Genomic DNA, 25,018 nt, shown 5'->3' on the forward strand with positions numbered 1-25,018 from the left:
TAGAGGTGCTCACTCATCTATGTCAAGAAATTTGGAAGACAGCCTCCTGGCCAACCGACTGGAAGCAATCCATATTTGTGCCCATTCCAAAGAAAGGTGATCCAACACAATACAGAAATTATTGAACAATATCATTGATATCATACACAAGTAAAATTTTCCTGACGATTATTCAAAAGCGTTTGCAGCAATACATCAACAGGGAACAGCCAGAAGTTCAAGCCAGATTCAGAAGAGGAAGTAGAATGAGGGATATCATTGCTGATGTCAGATAGATGTTGGCTGAAAGCAGAGAATACCAGAAAGATGTTTATGTTTTATTGACTATGCAAAGGCATTCGATTATGTGGATCATAACAAATTATGGTAACACTGTGAAAAATGGGAATTCCAGAACACTTAATTGTGCTCATGTGGAGCCTGTACATAGAACAAGAGGCAGTTGTTCAAACAGAACAAGGGGATACTGTGTGGTTTAAAGTCAGGAAAGGTGTGTGTCAGGGTTGTATCCTTTCACCATATTTATTCAATCTGTATGCTGAGCATCCAAGAAGCTGGACTATATGAAGAAGAACGCTGCACCAGGATTGCAGGAAGAATCATTAACAACCTGTGATATGCAGATGACACAACCTTGTTTGCTGAAAGCGAAGAGGACTTGAAGCACTTACTGATAATGATCAAAGACTACAGCCTTCTATATGGATTGCACCTCAATATAAAGAAAACAAAAATCCTCAAAACTGGACCAATAAGTAACATTACAATAAATGGAGAAAAGATTGAAGTTGTCAAGGATTTCATTTTACTTGAATCCACAATCAACGCCCATGGAAGTAGCAGTCAAGAAATCAAAAGACACATTGCACTGGGCAAATCTGCTGCAAAAGACCTCTTCAAAGTGTTCATAAGCAAAGATGTGACTTTGAGGACTAAGGTGCTCCTGACCCAAGCCGTAGTATTTTCAATCGCTTCGTATGCATGCGAAAGCTGGACAATGAATAAAGAAGACCAAAGAAGAATTGATGCCTTTGAATTATGATGTTGGCAAAGAATATTGGATATGCCATGGACTGCCAGAAGAACGAATAAATTTGTCTTGGAAGAAGTACAGCCAGAATGCTCCTTAGAAGCGAGGATGGCGAGACTTCGTCTCACGTACTTTGGACATGTTATCAGAAGGAACCAGTCCCTGGAGAAGGACATTACGCTTGGTAGAGGGTGAGTGAAAAAGAGAAAGACCTTTGATGAGATGGATTGACACAGTGGCTGCAACAACAGGCTCAAGCATAACAACGATTGTGAGGATGACGCAGGACCAGGCAGTGTTTTGTTCTATTGTACATAGGATCACTATAAGTCAGAACTGGCTCGATGGCACCTAACAACAACAGGGCCATGTTCTCTCTGAAGGCTGTAGGGAAAGATCTTTTCTTTTCTCTTCAACTTCTGGTAGCCCCAGACGTTCGCTGGCTTGCAGCTGCAGTATAACTCCATACTTACATAGCCGTCTTCCCTCTGTGTGTCTCTCTCTGTCTCTTCTCATCCTTTATAAGGACACCACTCAGACTGAATTAGAACTCACCCTAATCCAGTAGGACCTTGTGTTAACTGATAACATCTTCAAAGACCCTATTTCCAAACAATGTCATGTTCACAGGTACCAAGGGTTAGGACTTTAATATATCTTTTGTGGGGACACAATTTAATCCATAACGACAAGTATGTTCAAAGAAGAAAATCATCTGTTAGCAATATAGTGAGAAGATTTATAAGTAGAAGTGAAACCCTGCCTGTTCTTTAAATCCTGAGCTCCCCTAGAACCGTCCTGGATGCTCTTCGCACAAAGGCGCCCTGGCGGTGGAATGGTTAAGCACTCAGCTGCTAACCAAAAGATTGGTGGTTGGAACCTGCCCAGTGGCTCTGTGGGAGAAAGACCTGGCGATCTTCTCCCATAAAGCTTACAGCCTAGAATACCCTGCAGAGCAATTCTACTGAATTGAAAATCAACTCAACAGCACCTAACAACAACTCTTCTCAAAATAGTTTCCCCGGGAAAATCCATCCACTTTGTGGCTTCAAATGTCAACTCCCAGCTGTTTATCTGTAGGCCACCTGCCCTCTGAGTGCTTGACCTAATGTGCCCCAAACCGAACTTTGCATCCTCCTGCCTAAATCTGCTCTTCCAGTCACTTCTACTCCAGCAAACCACCATCATCCAGTAATGTGATCAAGTCAGAAACCTAAGCCAAACCTGAACTGTCTCTTACTCCCTACATCCAACCTATTACCAAATCTTGATGACTCTGCTTACAAAATACATCTCAAATATGTTCACTTATCACAATATCCATTTCTGCTGTCAACACTCTAGCCTAGGGCTTCTCAGCCACAGAACTATTGACATTTTGGGCCAGATCATTCTTTGTGGTGAGGGGCTGTCCTGCACATTGTAGGATGTTCAGCAGATCTCTGGCCTCTATACGCTGCCAATAGCACTGTCCTCAAAAATGTTCATGCCCTAATCTTTAGAACCTATGAATATGTTAATTTACATGGTAAAAGGGAGTTTGCAGGTGTAATTAAATTAAGGGTCTTGAGATGTGGAGATTATCCTGGATTATCCAGGTGAGCCCAATGCAGTCATAAGGGTCCTTATGACTTGGAAACCCTATGGAGTTTTACTCTGTCTATAAGGTCGCCATGAGTCTGAATTAACTCGACAGCAACGGTTTTTGGTTTTTGGATTTTGGTGGCACAGATGGTTAAGTGCTCCACTGCTTAATCAAAAGGTTGGAGCTCAAACGCACTTAGTGGCTCCATGGGATAAACATCTGGCAATCTGCTCCCATAAAGATTACAGCTTAGAAAACCCTATGGGGCAGTTCTATTCTGTCACATGAGGTCACTATGAGTCAAAATCCACTGGAAGGCATCTAACAACAACCCAAACCAAACCTGTTGCCATGGAATCTGATTCCCACTCATAGCAGAAACCATAGGGCTTCCAAGGAGCAGCTGGTGGATTCGAACTGCCAACCTTTTGGTTAGCAGCCGGATTCTTAACCACTGTGCCTACAGGGCTCCTAGCGACCCTATAGCACTTAATAAAACTGGACTTGCCTTTGAAGCCTTCATTTAGCTGAGGGGTGAGATGTATTTTTAGAAATGGACGTGAAAAGTAAAAAACACTCTCCGATTCCGACGTGAGAAACCTCCTCCAGGTCCTTCTCCTCTCCCGAAGCCACTGCTTTAGTACTTTCCCACTCTTCAGTTCCCACAATCTTGCAATTCAGAGTCGGCTCAGCCCCAGTCTTAGACCCAGAACAGAGCGAGCCGCCGTGCGGGCTGCCTGACGCCAGGGGGCGCGCCGAGCGCTGCAGCGCGAGGCCGCTCTGGCCCAGTCGGGGCTCCGCAGGTCGCGGTGGCCCGCTCCTCCCTTCCGCCTGCCGCGGTCGCCACTGGGAAGATTCCGTTCCTGCAGCTGCTGCCGCCGCTTCTTGGGCGAGTTGAAGGTACCTGGGCTGAGGCCCGCGGGCGGCCCCCGGGCAGAAGCCACTGACATCTCCGCTGCTGGCCCTGAAGGACCGGAAAGCCCTGGCCCGGGGCCTGAGGGGCGACGGCATTAGGGTTCCCTGCACCATCCGGGCGGTGCCCGAAGTGGCCTTCTCGCGGGGCTGTGCTGCTCGTAGATCCGGGAAAGGCCTGCACGGGTTTTTGCTTGCGTTTGAGGGTAAAAACTGTGGTTGTTCGTAGAGGGTGCCAGCCTGGATTTGCCGGCCGCGCCGGGGAGACCTGGGTCGGGTCGGGCGCCCTCACGGTTAATCGTGAGGTCAAGGAGAAGCTCCTTACTGGATGTCTCCTTGTTAGGCCCCGTGAACTGTGTGCTGTGGCAGGTTTAGCTCCGACAGTACAGGGCAGATTATAAGGAACCGCAGTCAAGGCGTAAACAAGCAGCTGAGATGTGAGTGAACTGTCCAGAATGATCCGTGTTAGAAGAATTTTTACACCTTTCAGGTGGGGCTCGGATCAGCCCACACTTGCACTCATAATTAACAGACAGTGCTAAGAAGCAGACTGTTTTGTCTTCATATATTCCAGCACAGTGCTCTCCTCTGTCCTGTAGAGTCGCTATAAGTCGGCACACGCAGCAACAAATAGCTGTCGTCAGAAAACCAAACCCGTTGCCGTCGAGTCGATTCCGGCTCCTGGCAACCCTATAGTACAGAGTAGAACTGCCCCACAGAGTTTCCAAGGAGCACCTGGTGGATTCAAACTGCCAACTTTTTTGTTAGCAGCCGAGCTCTTAACCACTGCCACCAGGGCTCCAGGCCCCTCCCTGCTAGAATAAAATTTGAAATAGAGATGAGTTTATTTGGTTGTTAATGAGCTTCAATACTTTTCTTCATTTGTATTTCGGTACCGTTTTTACTGACTTCACTTTGCCTTTGTAATATTATGACAGCATTGCTGAAGGGAAATGAAAGATTTTTTGATGACAGTAAGTTAATATTTTACAGAATGTAAAAAAGGCATTGGAGAGAGACTGTGAAGTACTGAGGAATGAAGAGATCTTTGATATGTTGTTTAGAGCACATTTAGTTACTATGGAACATATTGAAGAATTTTCAGTTCCTATCACTGTCAGAACAGAAGTAGTATTTCCTATTGTAGAAAGATGTTAGGTTAGCCAGTGTTCAGAATCTCTTCGCCTCATCAGGATTTAAGGCTGCATATTCTGCATTCATATACTAGATGTATATATTGAGCGCCTTCTGTGGTCAGGCACTGTTCTAAGCACTAGGAATATAAGAGTGAACAAAACAAAATTCTTGTTCTCCTGGAAATAACATTCCACTGGAGGAGAGTGGGGGTGGGGACAGTAAACAAAGTAATTCTTTGAAAGTAAGTTAAAGTAAAATATAGTTGGTCATGTGGTAACAATCGCTAAGAAGAAAAATAAAGCAGGGAAGGAAGAGAGAGCAGTAGAGAAGAAGTGGATGCAGTTTTAAAATAAGGAAAGTTGTCATGGAAAAGACTCTTGAGCAAACCCTGAAGGAGTGTAGGACAGCCAGGCAGCCAAATAGGGGAAGAGCATACCAGGCAGAGAGAAAGGCAAGTGCAGAAGCTGAGGTAGAAGCCCATCAGTCTTGTTGGAGGACCAGCAGGGAGGCCAGTGAGTCTGAGCAGAGTGAGGGAAGGAGGAATGAGGTCAAAGAGGTAATGGGTCCTGGCCAAGACTTTGGCTTTTACTCTGAATCAGGAGAGAGGTCGTTAGAGAGTTTTGAGCAGAGGAGTGATGTGATCCAACTTAACGTTCTTAAAGGATTATTCTGGCTGTTGTGTTGAGAATTGACTGTAGGGGACAAGGGTGGAAGCAGGGAGGCCAATAGGAGGTTGGTGCAGCAATCCAAGTGAGAGCTGTTGGTGACTTTGACCAGGTAGTAACAATAGATGTAGTAAGAAGCAGTCATATTCTAGGTACATTTTGATGGAGTTGCCGTTTACTGATACAGGGAAGACTGAGGGTGGAGAGAGATAGGGAGAGAGGTGGAGCAGGAATCAAGAGTTGGATTTTAAACATGTTACCTTGAGGTGCCTGTTCAAGTGAGGTTATGGGAGGCTGGAGTTCAAAGGCTCGGACTGGAAATAGAAGTTTGGAGTCATTGGCAAATAGATCATACTTTAAAGTCATGAGACTGGATGAGATCTAGCTGAGAAATGAAGATGGAACCCTGGGGCTTTGCATGTTCAGAGATTAGGGAGATTAAGAAGTTCCACCCAAGGAGACTAAGGGGAAGAAGCCTTTTTGAAGGTAAAAGGAAAAAGATGAGTGTGGAGTGCTGCAAGCCCAGTGAAGAGAGTTTCAAGGAGGAAGTGATCACAACTGTTTCACCTGCTAACTTGACAAGTAAGATGAGGGCTGTGAAATGACCATGGATTTAGCAACCCAGAGGTCATACTGGTAACGTTGCAAGAGCTCTTTCAGGAGAGTAAAAACTCGTTGCCTTCGAGGCAGCCCCCGACTCACAGTGACCCTATGTGTTATAGAGTAGAACTGCTTCACAGGGTGTTCTTAGCTATAATCTTTATGGAAGCAGATCGCCAGGCCTTTCTTGCGTGGTGCCACTGGGTTGGTTTGAACCTCCAACTTTTAGGTTAGTAGTCCAGTGCAGATCTTGTGCACCACCCAGGAACTTTTTCAGGAGAGCAGTGGGGGAGAAAACCTGATTAATGTGGTTTCAAGAGAAAATAGGAGGAGAGGAATTAGAGACTGCAAGTATGGACAACGCTTTAGAGAATGGTAGCTGTAAATTTATTTCTACCTTCAGCTATTTAGCAACTGGACTTGGATTCTTTTATCAGATCAGTGGCTGGTAGAAATCATTAACTCTCAAAACCAATATACATTATTGCTTATCCGTTTTTACATAATACATTTCAGGACCCATACAAATGCCTGGGTGGAGCACGTTCTTTTGTCACATCTTTGTTCTTTACCCTGGGTTAAAAAATTAACTTAGAAATGTTATAAGCTGTGCATTTGAAAACAACGCACGTACACATCATGCACAAATTGAGACGAGGATTTAAGTTTGCCATCTCAGTAAAACTGAAGATTTCATTGGGCATCTCGAGAAGGCAAAGTGTTATAATGAAATGTGAAAAGACCTGGAGTTAGAAAACCAAAAGGGAAGATCACAGGATTTCTCAAGCTGAAGGAACTAGAGAAAAAATTCAAGCCTCAAGTTGCAACACTGAAGGATTCTATGGGCAAGATATTGAACAATGCAGGAAACATCAAAAAAAAAGACAGAAGGAATACACAGAGTTACTGTACCAAAAAGAATTGGTCTGTGTTCAGCCATTTCAGGAGATAGCATATGATCAAGAATTGATGGTTTTGAAGGAAGAAGTCCTTGCCGCACTGAAGGCATTGGTGAAAAACAAGCCTCCAGGAATTGATGGAATACCCATTGAGATGTTTTAGCAAATGGATGCAGTGCTGGAAGTGCTCACTCATCTATGCCAAGAAATATGGAAGACAGCTGGCTGGCCAACTGACTGGAAGAGATCCATGTACATGTCCATTCCGAAGAAAGGTGATCCAACTGAATGCTGAAATTATTGAACAGTATCATTAATATCACACTCAAGTAAAATGTTGCAGAATATAATTAAAAAATGGTTGCAGCAGTACATTGACAGGTAACTGCCAGAAATTCAAGCTGGATTCAGAAGAGGACAGCATGGAAGAGGGATGTCATTGCTAATGTCAGATGGATCTTGGCTGAAAGCAGAGAATACCAGAAAGATATTTACCTGTGTTTTATTGACTATACAAAGGCATTTGACTGTGTGGATCATAGCAAATTATGGATAACATTGTGAAGAATAGGAATTCAATAACACTTAAAGAGGCAGTCGTTCAGACAGAGCAAGGGGATACTGCATGGTTTAAAAACAGGAAAGGTGTGTGTCAGGGTTGTAGCCTTTCACCATAGTTATTCAGTCTCTATGCTGAGCAGATAATCCAAGAAGTTGGACTGTATGAAGAAGAGTGGGGCATCAGGATTGGAGGAAGACTCATTAACAACCTGTGATATGCAGGCTGACACAGCCTTGCTTGCTGAAAGTGAAGAGGACTTGAAGCACTTACTGATGAAGATCAAAGACTACAGTCTTCAGTATGGATTACACCTCAACATAAAACAAAAATCCTCACAACTGGATCAATAAGTAACGTGATAAATGGAGAAAAGGTTGACATTAAGGATTTCATTTAACTTGGATCCACAATCAGTGCCCATGGATGCAGCAGTCAAGAAATCAAATGGACGTATTGCATTGGGCAAATCTGCTGGAAAATACCTCTTTAAAGTGTTCAAAAGCAAAGATGTGACTTTGCGGACTACGGTGCGGTGCGGCTGACCCAAGCGATGGCATTTTCAGTTGCCTCATATGCATGAGAAAGCTGAACAATGAATAAGGAGGACTGAAGAATTGATGCATTTGAATTACAGTGTTGGCGAAGAATATTGAATATACCATGGACTGCCAGAATAACAAACCAATCTATCGTGGAAGAAGTACCACCAGAGTGTTCCTTAGAAGCGAGGATGGCAAGACTTTGTCTCGTGTACTTTGGACATGTTATCAGGAGGGACCAGTCCCTAAAGGAAGGACATCATGCTTGGTTAAGTAGAGGGTCAGCAAAAAAGAGGAAGACCTTCAACGAGATGGATTCACACAGTAGCTGCAACAATCGACTCAAGCATAACAATGATTGTGAGGATGGCACAGGACCAGACAGTGTTTCATTCTGTTGTGCACAGGGTCGCTATGAGTCAGAACTAACTTGACAGCACCTAACAGCAACAACATCTCAGTAGTAGTAAGAACTGACAATTATGGTATACGTCATTTTTATTAGAAGAATTAATTCATAAGGAACAAAATAAAATTATTACTTGTCTATTGTTACTTATAAAATCTTAAAATTAATAAGTCATTGCAAGTAACATATAGGTTAAATAAGGCAGTATGGTATTGTAAGATAGTAAATGTACAAAAGAGAGTGCAGTTTTTATCTGAAGACATGAGTTTTGGTTCTTGTTTCTGCCCTCAGCAAACTAATGCCCAAATCTACAAAATTATCAAGGTATATATATCAGATTTACACAATCTTGACTATGGATATTAGCTCTTTATGTAGTCCTGTCGTGTACATTTTCCATTGTAAAGATTTAAAATGTTTAAGTAAAATATTTTAAAGCTTAGGGTTATATCTACTTTTATTTTTATCCATTAATGTTACCTGCAACATGATGTGATGAGTTTATTGGTCTACATATTGAAATATATTTTTTTTCCTACTGAAGAAAATGTTTTCTTAAGTTTTTGCGTTTTGTTTTGTTCTTGTTTTATTCTGTGGGTATTTTTCATGGGTTTCATCTATTCTCTAGTTTTCATAACTATCATCTCACACATCCTTTTTAACTTTTTTCTTCTGCATAGCTTCTTAAGTTAGGCCCTTTGATCCGCTGATTTATTCTCTGTAATACTGTTCTGCTCCTTGCTGCTTACAATTAGGATTTTAAATTGGTTATGTTTTTATTTAACTTAGTCTTTTCTTTTCCCAATCTGCCTCTAATACTATATTTTTCCTCACTTTGAATTCTTAATTTTTTATATATTTCTGAGAGCACAGTGTTTTTCTGGATTTTTTTCTATCTCTTATCTTAAATAATTTTCATTGGTATGATTTTCTCCATGTAGAGCTAATGCATCTCTTATGATGCAGAATTTTTTAGTCGACTCCGTGTTGACTTTCTTTTGTTATTCATCCTTTAAAATGAAAGAACTTTTGAGACTGTCATTATAATAATTGAATTTGTCACATCAGTACCACTACCAAAGACTTATAAGAAAAATAGAGGATTGAATTGTGTGTAGGCATTCCATAAAGGATTCTATTGTTGTGTTTATAAAATACTTCTAACAGTAATATTTACCTATTTAAAATCATATTTCAATATTATTAGGCATTAATTTATGGCTGTATCTTTGTAATGATATCCTTATCTCCAGACCAATAAACGGACATAAAAATGATTAACTGACTTAAACTTTAAAGATAAAATCAGTGATATTTAAAGGAACAAGCTAATTTCCAAATTAAATAGATGCTTGTTCTTTTCTGAATGTTAGTCAGCTTCTGTTTGTTCACTAGGGTTGTTAGCACTTCTTCCAAGCCAGGGTTTGGTTGGTGGTGGTGTTAGGTGCAGTCGAGTTGGTTCCAACTCAGCAGCCCTGCGTACAACAGAATGAAGTGTTGCCCGGTCTTGTGCAGTTCTCATAGTCGTTGCCATGTTTGAGCCCATTGTTGCAGCCACTATGTCACTCCACCTCATTGAGGGTCTTCCTCTTTTTTGCTGACCCTCTACCAAGCATGATGTCCTTCTCCAGGGACTTGTCCCTCCTTATAATATGTCTAAAGAAAGTGAGACGAAGTCTCACCATCTTCGCTTCTAAGGAGCATTCTGGCTGTACTTCTTCCAAGACAGACTTGTTCATTCTTCTGACAGTCCACGGTACGTTGAGTATTCATTGCCAACACCATAATTCAAATGCATCAATTCTTCTTTGGTCAGCCAGTGTTTAGAAACTAAATTTAACTTCTGATTTGCCAGTACATTATTAGAGGAAAAAAAATAGTAAAACCAAAACATGTTCAGTACAATTTGATATGAACTTATGTAAAGAGTAGATCTATGCACATTTTTACCAAAAAATGTAATTTTCTTGTCCTCCACTCTGGTCATGTGGCGATAAACATACATATACCAAAGAAATCAAATACAGATTTATATGTTTTCAATAAGCTGTCCAATAATCAATACTTTTAATAAATTTCAGAATGCAGTTAAAAGACACGTGCACATTTTTTGTTATTTAGGGATGATATGAAACTAGTCAGAAACAAATGCAGGAACACAAATGGTTTACTAAGCTACCTTTTCCACATTAGAGCCCTCGTGGCACAGTGGTTGAGAGCTCAGCTGCTGACCAAAGGATCGGCAGTTCAAATCCACCAGCCGCTCCTTGGAAACCCTGTCGGGCAGTTCTGCTCTGTTCTTTTGAGTTGCTATGAGTCGGAATCGACTGCATGGCAACAGATTTTCAACACTGGGCCTTAATGAGATGAGATACTCTGTTGTATTTTACTTTTTAAACTAACGGTTATATAGAGAATTGAATTGTGTGTAGAAAATATATTTTCTCTTTTTACATTATGATTTAATAATGTTTAATTAAAAAAAAAAATTCCAGAGTGTGACATTGTTGAAACAGTTTATCGAGGCATTTTAACTTTGGTGGCATTTTTTAGTCCTAATATCAGTCAGTTTTTTCCAGCACTCAGATGACACTGCTGCTTCATTTAAATCTAGCTTCTCTGTCCTTTCCCCAACTTTTGGCTTTTTGCCTGTTGACTGTTATGCTGATTTTTTTTTTTCCTGCAGTTATGAGTCCTCTCAAGCCCTCTCCTCTGGCCTTATCCTCGTGCTCATTGTCCTTGCTTCTGTAAGTCCTGGTACCCTGGATGTTGTTGTTGGGTGCTGTGAAGTTGATTTCGACTCATAGCGATCCCATGTGACAAAGTAGAACTGCCCCATAGGGTTTTCTAGGCTGTTAGCTTTACAGGAGCAGGTCACCGGGCCTTTCTCCCATGGAGCCACTAGGTGAGTCAAGCAGCCAACCTTCTGGTTAGCAGCCAAGCGCTTAACCATTGCACCACCAGGGGCTCCTTTGTCCCCTGGATAGAGAAGGCATTTTCCCCTGGTGAAAGTGGGAGTGATTTGCCTTAAGCCTTAGGAGGAAACAGAGCTGGCTAAAGAGAATAGAGAGACAAGTGAAGCTAAAATAGGACTAAAGGAGAGGTTGAAAGATGTGAATGAGAGCCATTTCAAGAAGTGTGAGGGAGTGGAAAAGGTGGAAGATCCTGAAGGAGGTAGTTGTCAGAAGGCAAGCTGCGGGTTAAGATCTGAATAGTGGAACTAAGTTCCAAATAGACAAAGTCCAAGTGAGGGCTATTGAAGTGAAGTGAGATAAAGGTCTTTGACTCTGAGAAGTATGAGGAACTCTTGGATTAATGTTTTTTTTTTTTAAGTACTAAGTTATACACATGAAACCCTCCAATAAAATATAATTAAAAACTAAACTTAGGTCTGGGACAGTAGGAGGGAAGTGGTATGAAAAAATAGTATATTTGGATAAAAATGTTTTATATTTATTTGGATTAGTATCACTGGGGAGGACATGCTAAAATATCAGTGGTAAATTAAAGGTTACCTTGAACTTAAAAATTTACCTTTAATTTGTTTTTATGTCTGTTTTTATACCTCTCCACAGTTTAAGATGCTAAACATTTCATATCATAAGTTATTTTCCTAAATCCAAAGTTTGAATTCTGAGAGCATAATCTGTTTCATTTATTTAAATACAAGAAACTTATTCTTCCATCTGTTATTTGAGGACTTGTTGTTGTGTGCCCCTGAATTAATTCTGATTCATAGCAACCCTATATGACAGAGTAGAACTTCCCCGTAGGGTTTCCTGGGCTGTAATCTTTATAGGAGCAGATCACTAGATGTTTTCTTTCACAGAGCCAGTGGTGGGTTCAAACTGCCCATCTTTTGGGTAGCAGCCAATCACTTAAGTATTGCACCTCCAGGGCTCCTTTGTTTGAAGACTAGGAAGTCATTATTACTATTTTTTAAAATAATATTTTATTGTCTTTTAGGTGAAAGTTTACACATTAAGTTAAGTTCTCATTTAACAATTTTTACACAGATTGTTCCCTGACATTGTTTACATTTTTTACAGTGTGTCAGCATTCTCATTATTTCCATTCTGTTTGTTCTATTTCTGCTTCCCTGACCCTCCTTACCTTTTCATCTTTGCCATAGGGTAAATGTTGACTCTTTGGTCTCATATAGTTGATTATTTAAGGGTGCACAGTATTTTATAAGCCAGTCTATTGTTTGGATGAAAGGTGACCTCTGGAGTGGCTTCAGTTCCAAGTTCAAAGGGTCTCTTACGGTGATAGTCTTAGAGGTTCCTCTGGTTTCTATTGGTCCAATAAGCTTGGCCTTTTTTAGGAATTTGAGTTTTGTTCTACATGGAAGTCATTATCTTTTGATAGCATTTAAAGAACAATTTTCCTGTCATAATTTTCTTTAAGAGTGTGATTCTCTTGAGTACATGGACAAAAATTCAAAGTAGCAGTTGTTTAAACTTTTCAAAAAGAAAGCTTAACAGTTTTATAGTATGTTACGCCCCTATCTATAGGTCATACAGAAAAAAAACTTGAATGAAAATATTTACCATATTGTTCCCAGTCTCCTTAGGATTTATCATTAAGCAGAATGACAAAATATTAAATAGTTTTTGAGAGCTCCAAAGTAAGGAAAATAAGGTTCGTATTTACTAAAACTAGGAAGCAATTTTAATTGACAGTGTTAAAAAAATGTATCGGTTTATTGAGAAGGCATTTCCTGAAAAACAGCAGATCTGGAAGAGTCGTCTAGCTATTAAAACTCGCAACCAGGCCATAAAGAGAAATGAAGTCCTGATACATGCTGCAGCATGAATGAATCTTAGAAACATCATGCTGAGTGAAATCAGTCAGTCACAAAAGGACAGATATTGTATGATCTCACTTAGATGAAATGTCTACAATGGACAAGTGTATAGAAACCTAGGTTTATTTATTAGTGGTTACCAGGGCGGGGGAGGGGAGGGGGAGAAAGAGACTCATTGCTTAGGGGCCACTGAGCTTCTGTTAAGGGTGATGGAAAAATTTGGAAACAGATAGTGGTGATGGAAGAACAAGATGAATATGATTAATGTCACTGAATGTACGTGTAAAAAATGTTGAAATGGCAAATATTTTGTTACAATATACTTACCATAATTTAAAAAAAAAAAACTTGAGGCCCTTAGTCACTGACCACTCTATCCCATATTGGTCACAATGGCCTGGTAGGTCTCTGGGCAATCTCTGAAAAAAGAGTTACATGGGAAACAGACGTAGGGATTTGCAGTCCCCATTCCTATTTCTGAAAGATTCCACAGAACTCTCTGACTACACAGATATAAAATAAACTGAGCCAACTCAGGGATCTGCGTTTTAATAGGAGAGGTTGTGTATGGGCCAGGTCTCAATCAGAAAGAGAACTGGTGTAATTCATTGCCCTTCCCCTCGGAATTATTATTCTACTAAAGAAGCTATCAGGACTGCCAGCTCAGCTCTGCTTTAGAATATTGGCATTTCCAACCTCTTGCTCCAGATCTTAAGATTCCTAAGTGGCAGCATAAGGAAGGCTCCAGCCAGAACACACAACTTGCCTGTAATTCTTATTTTTATCACGATAAACTGGATTTAAAAACCTGGGGAAAAAAACAGCAGATTACTCTCTACTTTCTTTTCTCTGGGTATCAAAAGATGCCTCCTCAAAATAACTTAATCCTAGTCCAAAAGAGGGACAGCAAGAAAGGAACCAAAGGCTCCCTTTAAAACCTCAGCTGCTCCGCAACTCTCTTATATATGATTCTCTGCTCCATTCTTACCAAAGGTCTGATCCCTAAATTTTATCATTACCCCTGTAGGGTAAGTCATTCTACCATTTCCCAGTCCTTTTGTGTCTATATTTTAAACATGCCATTTTTTGAGTCCCTTTGGCTAGGTTGGCTTAGCCCTCTCTCCAGTCTTTTTTCATTACCTATCCTTATTTATCAGGGTCCCTCCTAGAAGAGGTTGGAGTGAATGGAGTAGGATGTGGGTCCAATAAGGGTATCTGTGGAGTTCCTGAGTTTTAAGTACATACCTGGGCCATAAATGTAAACATCATGGTGGCTCTAGGCTAGAGTGGTTTGCATAGTGTCGTGTGCAGTCAAACCACTCCTCAAAGAACTCTACGTTTTCTCCTGCAGTTGTATAGCCTTGTCCACCCTATGTCATGAGAATGGATGTTTTGCATGAAGGATTGCAGTACATACTGGCATCTGTCTGTCACATAATTTAGAGTGTGGAAGAGGGCAGATTATAATAGAATTATGAAAAAATAAACTATTATGTTGAAAATGATGTACCTTACATTTCTACCATGATTCACAGATAGGGCTAGAACCTCAGGTTGGGGGCGAGGGGTAGTAAGAAGCACCGTCTTACCCTAACATGTAAAGTTACAGCTTTTCTGCTCCTCAATATTCTTTTGTATGAAATAAGGAAATTCAATTAGATGATCCTGGATGGCCCTTCCAGCTCTAAAAATGTCGTGGAAGTAGATTTCTCCCAAGATTGCATTTAATCTTACACCTTCAAACTGTTTGAGGGAAAGTCTGGTTTAAATTGTGTAGACTATTTAGAGAATAGGAATATTTTACAAAAACTGTAGTGTCTGTATTTTGAAATAATACTGACAAAATGAAAAAATTATACCATTTAAGTAGCACTTTAATCTTATATAAATGAAGGCTGCCAGGGTGGGTTTGGAGCCCTGGTGGCGTAGTGGTTAAGCACTCGGCTGCTAACTGAAAGGCCGACCGTTCAAACCCACCCAGCAGCTCTGGGGGAGAAAGACCTGAGAGTCTGCTCCCGTAAAGATTACAGCCTAGAAAACCCTATGTGATGGTTCTACTCTGTAACATGAGGTCACTATGAGTTGAAAATTGACTTGACGGCACCTAATAACAGCAACAAAGGTGGGTTTGATGAGGTTTAGATTTCTGAGTAGGCCCAGAACCCTATGTATGCTATTAATTTGCTTATTAGTAAGCTTAAAGAAAATTGGAAAAGGAAAATGGAAATTCATTCCAACTCTGAATTTTCACAAATTAACAATTTGTGAGAATTATGATGACGAATAACTGTGAAATGAAGCAAACTTCAGAAGAATTCCTCTTGCTTTATACTTGCTGTTGTTACTACGTGCCATCAAGTCGGTTCCAACTCATAGTGACCCAGTAGGACAGAGTAGAACTGTCCCATAGGGTTTCCAAGGAGCAGCTGGTGGATTCGAACTCTTGACCTTTTGGTTAGCAGCCCATCTCTTAACCATCACACCACCAGGGCTCCTTGATACCCGTACTAGATGCTAAAGTTGAACTTGAAACCCAGGTAGGCCACAAGGTGGCACCATTAAGCCGTACAACTAAAGTGCTGCTGTAGAACTGATTTTTTTAAATCAAATAACTTTATTATAAAAGTAATACATGCACATTAATGACTTTTTAGACTGACTACCCAGTGATTAATTAATAGCTTTATTATATAATTATAAAATAACTGGAAACTTCCTATGGGAGGAAGTCTCTTGCTAAGCATGGTAAAATTACACAGTATAAATTTTGGAAAATACTGAACGTTAATTAGAATTTTTTTAAAATCTAGGATAACCAGTAGTCCCTTTGTGAAATATTAATTTACTTTAAGCCAATATCTTTTCTAAAAGTTGAACTGTAACTAAAATTTTAAAATGCAAACAAATCGTAGTTAAGTAATATAAGTGTTACATAAGTATTATGGGAAACATCAGAAATCCTTATTTCATGACTTCTGATTTCCTGATAGAGAAAGAAAAATTTAAGGAAGTGTTTTCTAGCTATCTCAACCAGTAAGAAATACTTGAGAATATTAAGTCCAGGAATTTAGTCATTTCCTATAAAGTAGAAAACATTTCCAGATATTTCATTGCTGTTTCCCCATACTTTAAAAAGTTTACTTTGTATAATATGATTGCAACAAGTTAATTCAGTGTCGCTGAAGTGTACATGTAGAATTTGATGAAATGTTATGTTTTGTTGTATGTATATCACTATAATAAAAAAGTTGAAAAGCACATTTAAAAAAGGAGTTAATTCAGAATTTGTGTGCAGACTGATGTTTCCTGGAAAGCAGGAAACATTTCCAGGTATTTGTTATTTTCTTGCAGTTTAAAAAGGTCACTGAGATGACTGCAAGGCGTTAATTCAGATATATGGGCTGGACTAATGTTTCCCTTTATATAATCTATATGATGAAAAGGTTTGTTAAACTAATTAATTATATATAAAAAAAACTTACGAAAACAAACTTATTGACTGTTTTTCATTTGTAAAATGAGGTTAATGATAGTACTTGCCATAGGGTTTTTATGAGTATTAAATCAGTTGCTATCGGTAAAACACAGAACAGTATCTGGAGTATAATTTAATACATATTAAATATTATTATGTATCTTCAGATGTTGCTAAGGCGTTTGTTTGCATAGTAATAAGACATAAAAATCAATCTTTTTTCCCTTTTTAATTAAGCTTAGTTCCTTAAGAACCTATACCAAGTCATACCTGATTAGCCTAGTTGTAGTTATTATATGAACTTCAGCATAATAAATTGGCCTTTCTTCAAGTATCATTCTGTAATTCACACATTTCAAATTAATCTCACCTTAACAGCATTAATGAAGTTTTCATTATGGAGTAATTGGTAACTTGATATTGAAGAAATCACAAAGTTAAAGTTTAGACATAGCCACATTAGACTAAAATGAATTCACCACAAACTTAGATATAAAGCAAAAATGTGTCCATTCATGGCAGATCCAGAGCTATGTAAAAATTACTCTTTTTGAACTTCTCAATTATTTTTGAGCTTTGGAAGTAAAATTCAGAAGTTTCTATTTATAAACTTCCTTCTCAAATGATTTTCATAGTACTGGAATATCCTGAAAGGATGATATTCTCAATTCCTCTTATTTTCTCACTACTGTGGTTTTACAAAGGGAGCCACCCCTTTCCTTTTTTAAGAACTTAAAGTGAACATTCACATAATAATTGGTCTTCATTTAGAATAGATACCTCAAAGCTTAAAATTAGAATCCTTACTGTATGATGGTGAGAATATACTTCCCAGGCCCTTCTAATATATCATCCAAAAAAACAGGTAAACAAGGTCTTATATCCAGCTTAGTTTAACAAACTGTAAACCAGAACCTTGGAAGTTCTATAGTGAGCAAAGCATTGCATCAAGATTGCTCTCCCAGTAAAATTATTCACCTGTAAAGAAATGAGACTGGTTCCGTAGCCATACATTACACAGTCAATCTCATCTGTGCCACATCTTATAAATACATTGTCTCAGAATCCATTATCATAGTCAAATCTTGGTCAAAAAGATGATTATTTTAAAATTTTCTTAGGTCACATTGTGATTGGCTTAAAATGTCAATGAACTTCCATCGGTGTGGTGGTGGTGTTAGTTGCCGTCAAGTTGGTTCTGACTCATAGCGACCCTATGCACCACAGAACGAAACACTGCCCGGTCCTGCGCCATGCTCACAAGCGTTGTTATACTTGAGCCCATTGTTGCAGCCACTGTGTCAATCCATCTCAATGAGAGTCTTCCTCTTTTTCACTGACCCTGTACTTTACCAAGCATGATGTCCTTCTCCAGGGGACTGATCCCTCCTGACAACATGTCCAAAGTATGTAAGATGTAGTCTTGCCATCCTCCCTTCTAAGAAGCATTCTGTTTGTACTTCTTCCAAGACAGATTTGTTCATTCTTTTGGCAGTCCATGGTACGTATATTCAATATTCTTCACCATCACCACAATTCAAAGCATCAATTCTTCAGTCTTTCTTATTCATTGTCCAACTTTTGCATGCATGTGATATGATTAAAAATACCATGGCTTGGGTCAGGCACACCTTAGTCTTCAAGGTGACATCTTTGCTTTTAACACTTTAAGGAGGTCTTTTGCAGTGGGTTTGCCCAATGCAATGTGTCTTGATTTCCTGACTGCTGCTTCTGTGGGTGTTGATTGTGGATCCAAGTGAAATGAAATCCTTGACAACCTCAAGCTTTTCCCTGTTTATCATGATGTTCCTTATTGGTCCAGTTGTAAGGACTTGTTTTCTCTGTTGAGATGTGATCCATACTGAAGGCTGTGGTCTTTGATCTTCATCAGTAAGTGTTTCAAGTCCTCTTCACTTTCAGCAAGCAAGGTTGTGTCATCTGCATATCGCAGGTTGTTAATGAGTCCTCCTCCAATCCTGATGCCCTTTCTTCTTCATATAGTCCAGCTTCTCGGATTATTTGCTCAGCTAAATCAGTGTAGCAATAGGAAAAATACAGGATAGATTCTTTTTTAATGTGATAAGGAATTCGATAAGAAAATTATGGTATATGCATACAATAGAATACTCTGCAGCCATTACAAATTGTTTTAGATTCATGACATGAAAAGATGTTCACAATATAAAAAAACCCAAAACCATTGCCGTCAATTTCGACTCATGGTGACCCCATGTGTTAATGGAGTAGAACTGCTCCATAGGGTTTTCTTGACTGAAACCTTTATGGAAGTCGATCACCAGGCCTTTCTTCCATGGTGCCGCTGGCTGGTTCAAACCATCAGCCTTTGGGTTAGTAGTAGAGTGCAAACCATTTGCATCACCCAAGGAGCCGTTCACAATATAGTAAGTGAAAAAAGCTTAACATCAACATGTATAATATGAATGAAATATGCATATTCACATAGGGAAAAAAAGCTAGAGGACCATAGCACCAAAATATTAATAATAGTTATTTCTAGTTGGTAGGATTATAGGTAACTTCTATTTTCTAAAAATTTTTATAATAAACTAATATTAAGAAAAAACATTAAAATCCTCTGACAGTTAACTGAGCATACATTCAGCAAAGAATTACTGGATTTCTCCAGTGTTTAAACTTTATGAAACGTTAGTGTGACCTGGGCACTGTACAATCTGCTAGGATTTACAGACAAATGAGACCCACTTCTTGGCTCCTAGAGACATGTTCTGGCAGGAATTTTAGAAAACAGTTGTGAAAGATCAGCAAAGCTTTGAATAAACCATTTTTTCCTGATTGTCTTGGTAACTGTATAGAGGCCACACAGCACAATGGAAATATTATGGACTAAATGTGAAGCCAGCTCTGACACTTAGAGCAGTGTAACTTTAGACTCATTAACCTCTCTGAGCCCTAGAAATTACTAAGACCACCTGTCTTAGTCATCTAGTGCTGCTGTAACAGAAATACCGGCTTTAACAAAGAGAAATTTATTCTTTCACAGTCTAGTAGGATACAAGTCCAAATTCTGGGCATCAGTTCTAGCGGAACACTTTCTCTGTTGGCTCTGGAGGAAGATCCGTGTCATCAGTCTTCCCTTGGTCTGGGAGCTTCTCTGCACAGGAACCTCAGGTCCAAAGGATGTGCTCTGCTCCCGGCACGCTTTCTTGGTAGTATGAGGTTCCCATGTCTCTCTTCTCTCTTTTAAATCTCAAAAGAGATTGGTTTAAGAGACTATCTAATCTTGTAGACCTCATCAGTATAACTGCCACTAATCCATCTTACTACATCATAGTGATAGAATATACAACACATAGAGAAACTACATCAGACTACAAAATGGTAGACAATCATACAATACTGGGAATCATGACCTAGCCAAGTTGACAGATATTTTTGGGGGACACAATTCAATCCATGACACCACCCTTCAGAGAAATATAGCTGCTGAAGATAAGCAGACTGAAGAAATACATTATCAGTGTTTTTGGAAGGATTTTAAATTGTTAAAATTCTTACTTGCTCGCAGCTAGATTTCTCTTAGACATAGTTTTCTTTCTTGCCCAGTATCTGTGGATCTGTGCAGAACTTAGGTTTTAAGAATAGAAATTCTAAAGTATTAGGAGTTAGGATTTAATGACTTCATTGGATGTTCTTATTTTATGGTTCCTTGAGGTTATTTTAAATTTTCAAACAAATCATCCTTTTAAAAGCGTATCCTTTTAAAGGATAAGAATACCAAGTGAAATATAGAGAATCCAGATTCTTGAGTTCCATTTATTGTATAGCACTCATTTTCTCAGCTTTATTACTTATCTTTGACATTAGAAAATGTAGGCAATAAAATTTAATAAAATGTCTCTCCAGCCTGTTTTTCCTTGAATTTTGCTGAAGTCTAGTGCTTTGACCTCTGAGCAGGGTTGCTATGTAGGCATAATGTAGTCAGTCCATTTAAACCAAGAATTTAAACCACTTACTGTTGCCTTTCCCTGTACCCTTTCAGAATGAAAAATCAATACATTATGTGTGGTTGGTGATACTGGATATGGAAGACCAATTTAAAGTTATGGTATAATAAGTATGTATTAAAATAGAACATATTCTGTCTATCCTTAATCAAGAATACTATCTTAAAGTTTCATAGATTGGCATAAAACTGTGGATCCAAAGTTGAGATACTAAAAAAAAAGGAGAGAGAATATTAGAACTTTACATCAATTTAGTAACTCACAAACTTCCACCAAAATCACCTTAAGTTGTTTTGTTATTTGGGTTGAGACAAGTGCTGTTTGGTGTTTGGAACTGTTATTGCTGAGATACAGGTGACCGCCTTATTCCAAAGGACTTCTCATCGCATGAAGAATCTCTAGGGCAGCGCCACAGAGGATGGAGTTAGGAGCTATAAATGCTAGGCTGCCCAGACCTCTAAGACCTGACCCCCAGAGTCCTGCTTTTAATAACACCAGAGAATCTGCCAGTGCACCAGTCAGTGGACACATTCCTTATGAACCAGAGCCCTGATGGGCAACCAGATGCTCTCTGATGCTTGGCACTATTGACCAGGTTTGTCCTTTGCCAGAAACCTGTTCTCTTGTTCTTTCCTGGAAGTCTTTAATCCCCACTAGAGGTCACCCTGTTGCTAGAAACTACGCTTACCAGGGGATCAGTGTTCTCCACAAACTTGCTTCAGCAGAGGACTCATTTGTCTCCCCAGAGCTGTGCCTAGCCTGGGGAGAGTGATAACTAATATGTTTTGAGTTGTTAATAGGTGTCTGGAGTCCTGGTGGCTCAGCAGTTGAAGTGTTCAGCTGCTAACCAAAAGGTCTGCTGTTCAAACCTATCAGCCAGTCTGAAGGAAAGAGATACGGCAGTCTGCTTCCATAAAGATTACAACCTTGGAAACCCAATGGGGTGCTTCTACTCTGTCCTATAGGGTTGCTATGAGTTGGAATCAACTTGACGGCAGTGGGTTTGGTTTTGGTTTTTGGTAATATGTGTTTGACTTTGTTTTATGCACTTTACATAGATTAGTTTATTCTCATAACAGTCCTAAGAGGTAGGTTCTGTTTAAGAGATGAAAAAAATTAAACACAGAGAGATTAAGTAACTTGTTTAAGTCATATAGTTAGTAAAGTAGTTGAGTTGGGGTTTGAACCCAAACAGTCCACTTCCAGGTACATTGAGGATGGAATAGCCTAACTCTTTTAAAGGTCTCTGACAGAAGAACTGCCTTTCTAGAGTACTGACCACTCCAAAGAGTAGCCCCCCTCAGGAGAGTCAGACTATATTACATCTGTCCCTCCTCCTTCCCCCACCGCTAAAACCAGCCTTCAGTATACTTAGTTTTCAGATCCATTCACAGGGGAACACACTTGACCCTCTGTGAATCTTGAAAGATCCTAGTTCACTGTTCACACTCACACATTAATGCCTCTAACTCTACTTGTGAAATGGTTCTTATAAAATATTCCCTTTTGTAAATGGGCATCCACCTGTCTCTTGCTAAACACTTGGTCCTACAAAGTCTTCTGTAATAACTTCTCACTCTCCTGTTGCCTGAAATACCCATACAAATGACACCAGACACACCTTACATTCTTTCTTTTTTGCCTGGGGCACCTTAGGACCCAAGAGACTCTTTTAGTCAAAATCTTTAGACCTCTATTTATACCTAGCAATTACACTCCTGGACATTTATCCCAGAGAAATGAAGACAGATTCATTTAAAAACCTGTACACAAATGCTTACAGCAGCTTTATTCATAATGGCCAAAAACTGAAAACAACCAGATGTCCTTCAGTGAATGAATAGTTAAACCAGCTGTGTTACATCCATCTCATGGAGTACACTACTCAGCAATAAAAGAGAACAAATTATTGATATACACAACAATGTGATGAATGTCCGGAGAACTACGCTGAGTGAAAAAAACCAACTACATACTGTATGAATCCATTTATATAACATTCTTGAAATGACAGAATTATGGAAATGGAAAACACATTAGTGGTGGTCAGGATTAAGGAGGGGTTGGGGCAAGAGGGAAGTGGGCGTGGCTATCAAAGGACAACCTGAGGAATCCTTGTGGTGATGGAAATGCTCTGTATGTTGACCATGTCAGCATCCTGGTATTGATACTGTAGTTTTACAAGATGTTGCCATTGGGGGGAACTGGGAATAGGGTACACAGGCTGTCTCTGTATTATTTCTTGCAATTGCATGTGAATCTATAATTATTTCAAAATAAAAAGTTTAGTTAAAAATCTTTAGGTCTCTTCATTCCTTTGACAAATAGTTAATATGCTTTCTGATTTCTATTTACTTTAACTTCTTGGGAAAGCTATTGATGGATTTCTAGTGATTTGGGTCTAACTGGGATCTTGGAGGTTTCCTTGGCAGATTTCTAGTAATGAGGTATAATGAATTTGTATCATGTATGAAATCACATAAATAGATCTGTACTTTGATCAAGTATATTTTCTTATGGGACCTGTCATATCAAAGAAAAATAGCAGCAGCATTGTCTTTGTTGTGGATTTGAGGGAATATTAAGGTTATTTTAGGGAGTAACATATAATCTATAATTCTGTCTCCAAATGAAAAGGAAAACTTGTCCTTTTTGTAATGTAAACCCTACTACCTTCAGAATCACTCCCTTGCTCCATTTTAACATTGAAAATTGAAGGCAAATCATCTGAGAGAGGCGTTATTCATGAAGACTCAGCTCCAGTGGTCAGGACAAGAGAGGAATAGTACTAGGCTTTGGGTCAACTCAAAATATTTATTCAAGGAAATCGAATTAAGTGGTTCAGTGATATGAAGTGTGTCTAAATTGCTATTATGGAACTGTAGAAAACTATGAAGCAATTTAGGAGAGTCGATGTTTTGTGTATTATTATTTGGGTAGCTCATCATGATACTTCTTAATTCTGTTGTAGGACTTGTTCTCACACATAGTTCATCAGCCATGGCCATCAGTTCCAACCTAGCACTGATACTTTTATGATGTGACCCTTGACTTACATATTGTAAATGAAGTTTCATAAAATACCATTAATTATTTCCTTATATAAATTTATTTAAAGAGATTTTGACAACAGTGAGCATGGATGACCAGTAAAAGGTTAACATAAATTTCCACCTGACCCATCAATTTGGTGTTTAGACTTTATATCCCACCATTAGCATGGTACCTGGCACATTTCTGGCACACAGTAAATGCTTCTTTAATAACATTGCTTTATTTGTGGTTTGTACTGCCTGCCCTTTGACCCTACTTCTGTGATTCCTCAGAAGAGTTCACTGGAAGACAGAGTACTGCTCTTTCTCAGTGCACAGAGGTGGGACAAGAGTAGACCCAGTGAGAACATGAAGGTGGGGCCCCATTGCAGGTCTGCAGGAGGGTCAGGAGTGTGGAGAAGACTGCAAGTCGATTTGGGCCAGTTTTTGTTTCATGCCGGAAAAGAAAGGAAGGCACAACCTCAGGAGATTTAAGTACCAGCATTCAAGATAGATGACTAGAAATACTTTTTTCTTAAATGTATTCTGTTTGGTTGAAATACAGTGAAACCTGTGAGAGCCGGAACTCAATAGAACTGCCTTGCTTTTCCGGGTCTCGCAAGTTTTCTGCCTTTGATGGAGTGCAGTCTGACCACTTTTCTGTCGCTCATTTTAGTGGAAAATATTTGAGTTTTCCTTCTCTGGCAGGTTTCTGCCTTATACAGGTTCTGGCTTTTGCAGATTTTACTGTGTAAGTATTGGCTGTTTTTACCTTTTTTTTTTTTTAATAGTATTGTATTTCTAAAAATGGTTTTGTGGGTTAATATGGGATTTAGCCACCATTTATAAAGTGAAAATATGCATTCTGAATTCCAAACAATGACTTAGAATGAATTTCAAGCCCAGTTTGTTCTCTACTGATGGCACATGATTTGATTCTTTTATCTTTCTGCCTGTGCTTTCTTGTGTGTGGGCAACAGAACAGCTTCTTATTAAGCCCCTTCTGTTCTCTTCTTACTACTTTATTACTCATGTCAGTTACTTTACTAGCCTCAAAAGTTGATTATCTGGAGAATATTTACAGGTCACACTATCCTGTTTGATTTAATAGAACAGCAAGCCCTTTTTCACACCACACCCTTGTTATAACTGAATTTTCTATTTACTGTAGATCCTTGCTTGCACATTTCTGGATATTTTGTTGAACGTCTAAAGAATTCAGAGAAACTGCTGAGTGATCACTGAAAGAAAGATCTAATCTTCTTACGGCTTACGTGAGTATTTTCTACTGTGAACTTCCTCGCAATACATGAAACATTGAATGAACTGTGGCCATGGTTTAGGGCAGTTTCCCTTGGGCTTATTAAATTTGGGGGTAAA

General features: G+C 39.3%; 1 protein-coding gene across 7 annotated transcripts in view; it reads left to right on the top strand.

The window, feature by feature from the left end:
* The first annotated feature begins 3,396 nt into the window (after positions 1–3,396).
* The window catches only part of ANKRD46 (ankyrin repeat domain 46), a 59,939-nt gene continuing 38,317 nt past the window's right edge, over positions 3,397–25,018 (top strand). For 3 of the 7 annotated variants that reach the window (XM_023726036.1, XM_023726034.1, XM_004370730.2), the window contains exons 1-2: positions 3,397–3,515; positions 24,810–24,912. The gene's annotated coding sequence lies outside the window, so the exon portion shown is untranslated. The other 4 variants (XM_023726031.1, XM_023726035.1, XM_023726032.1 and 1 more) reach the window with 4 other exon arrangements.

The sequence above is a fragment of the Trichechus manatus genome, unplaced genomic scaffold, assembly GCF_000243295.1.
Source record: "Trichechus manatus latirostris isolate Lorelei unplaced genomic scaffold, TriManLat1.0 scaffold00009, whole genome shotgun sequence".
NCBI classification, from domain to species: Eukaryota; Metazoa; Chordata; class Mammalia; order Sirenia; family Trichechidae; genus Trichechus; species Trichechus manatus.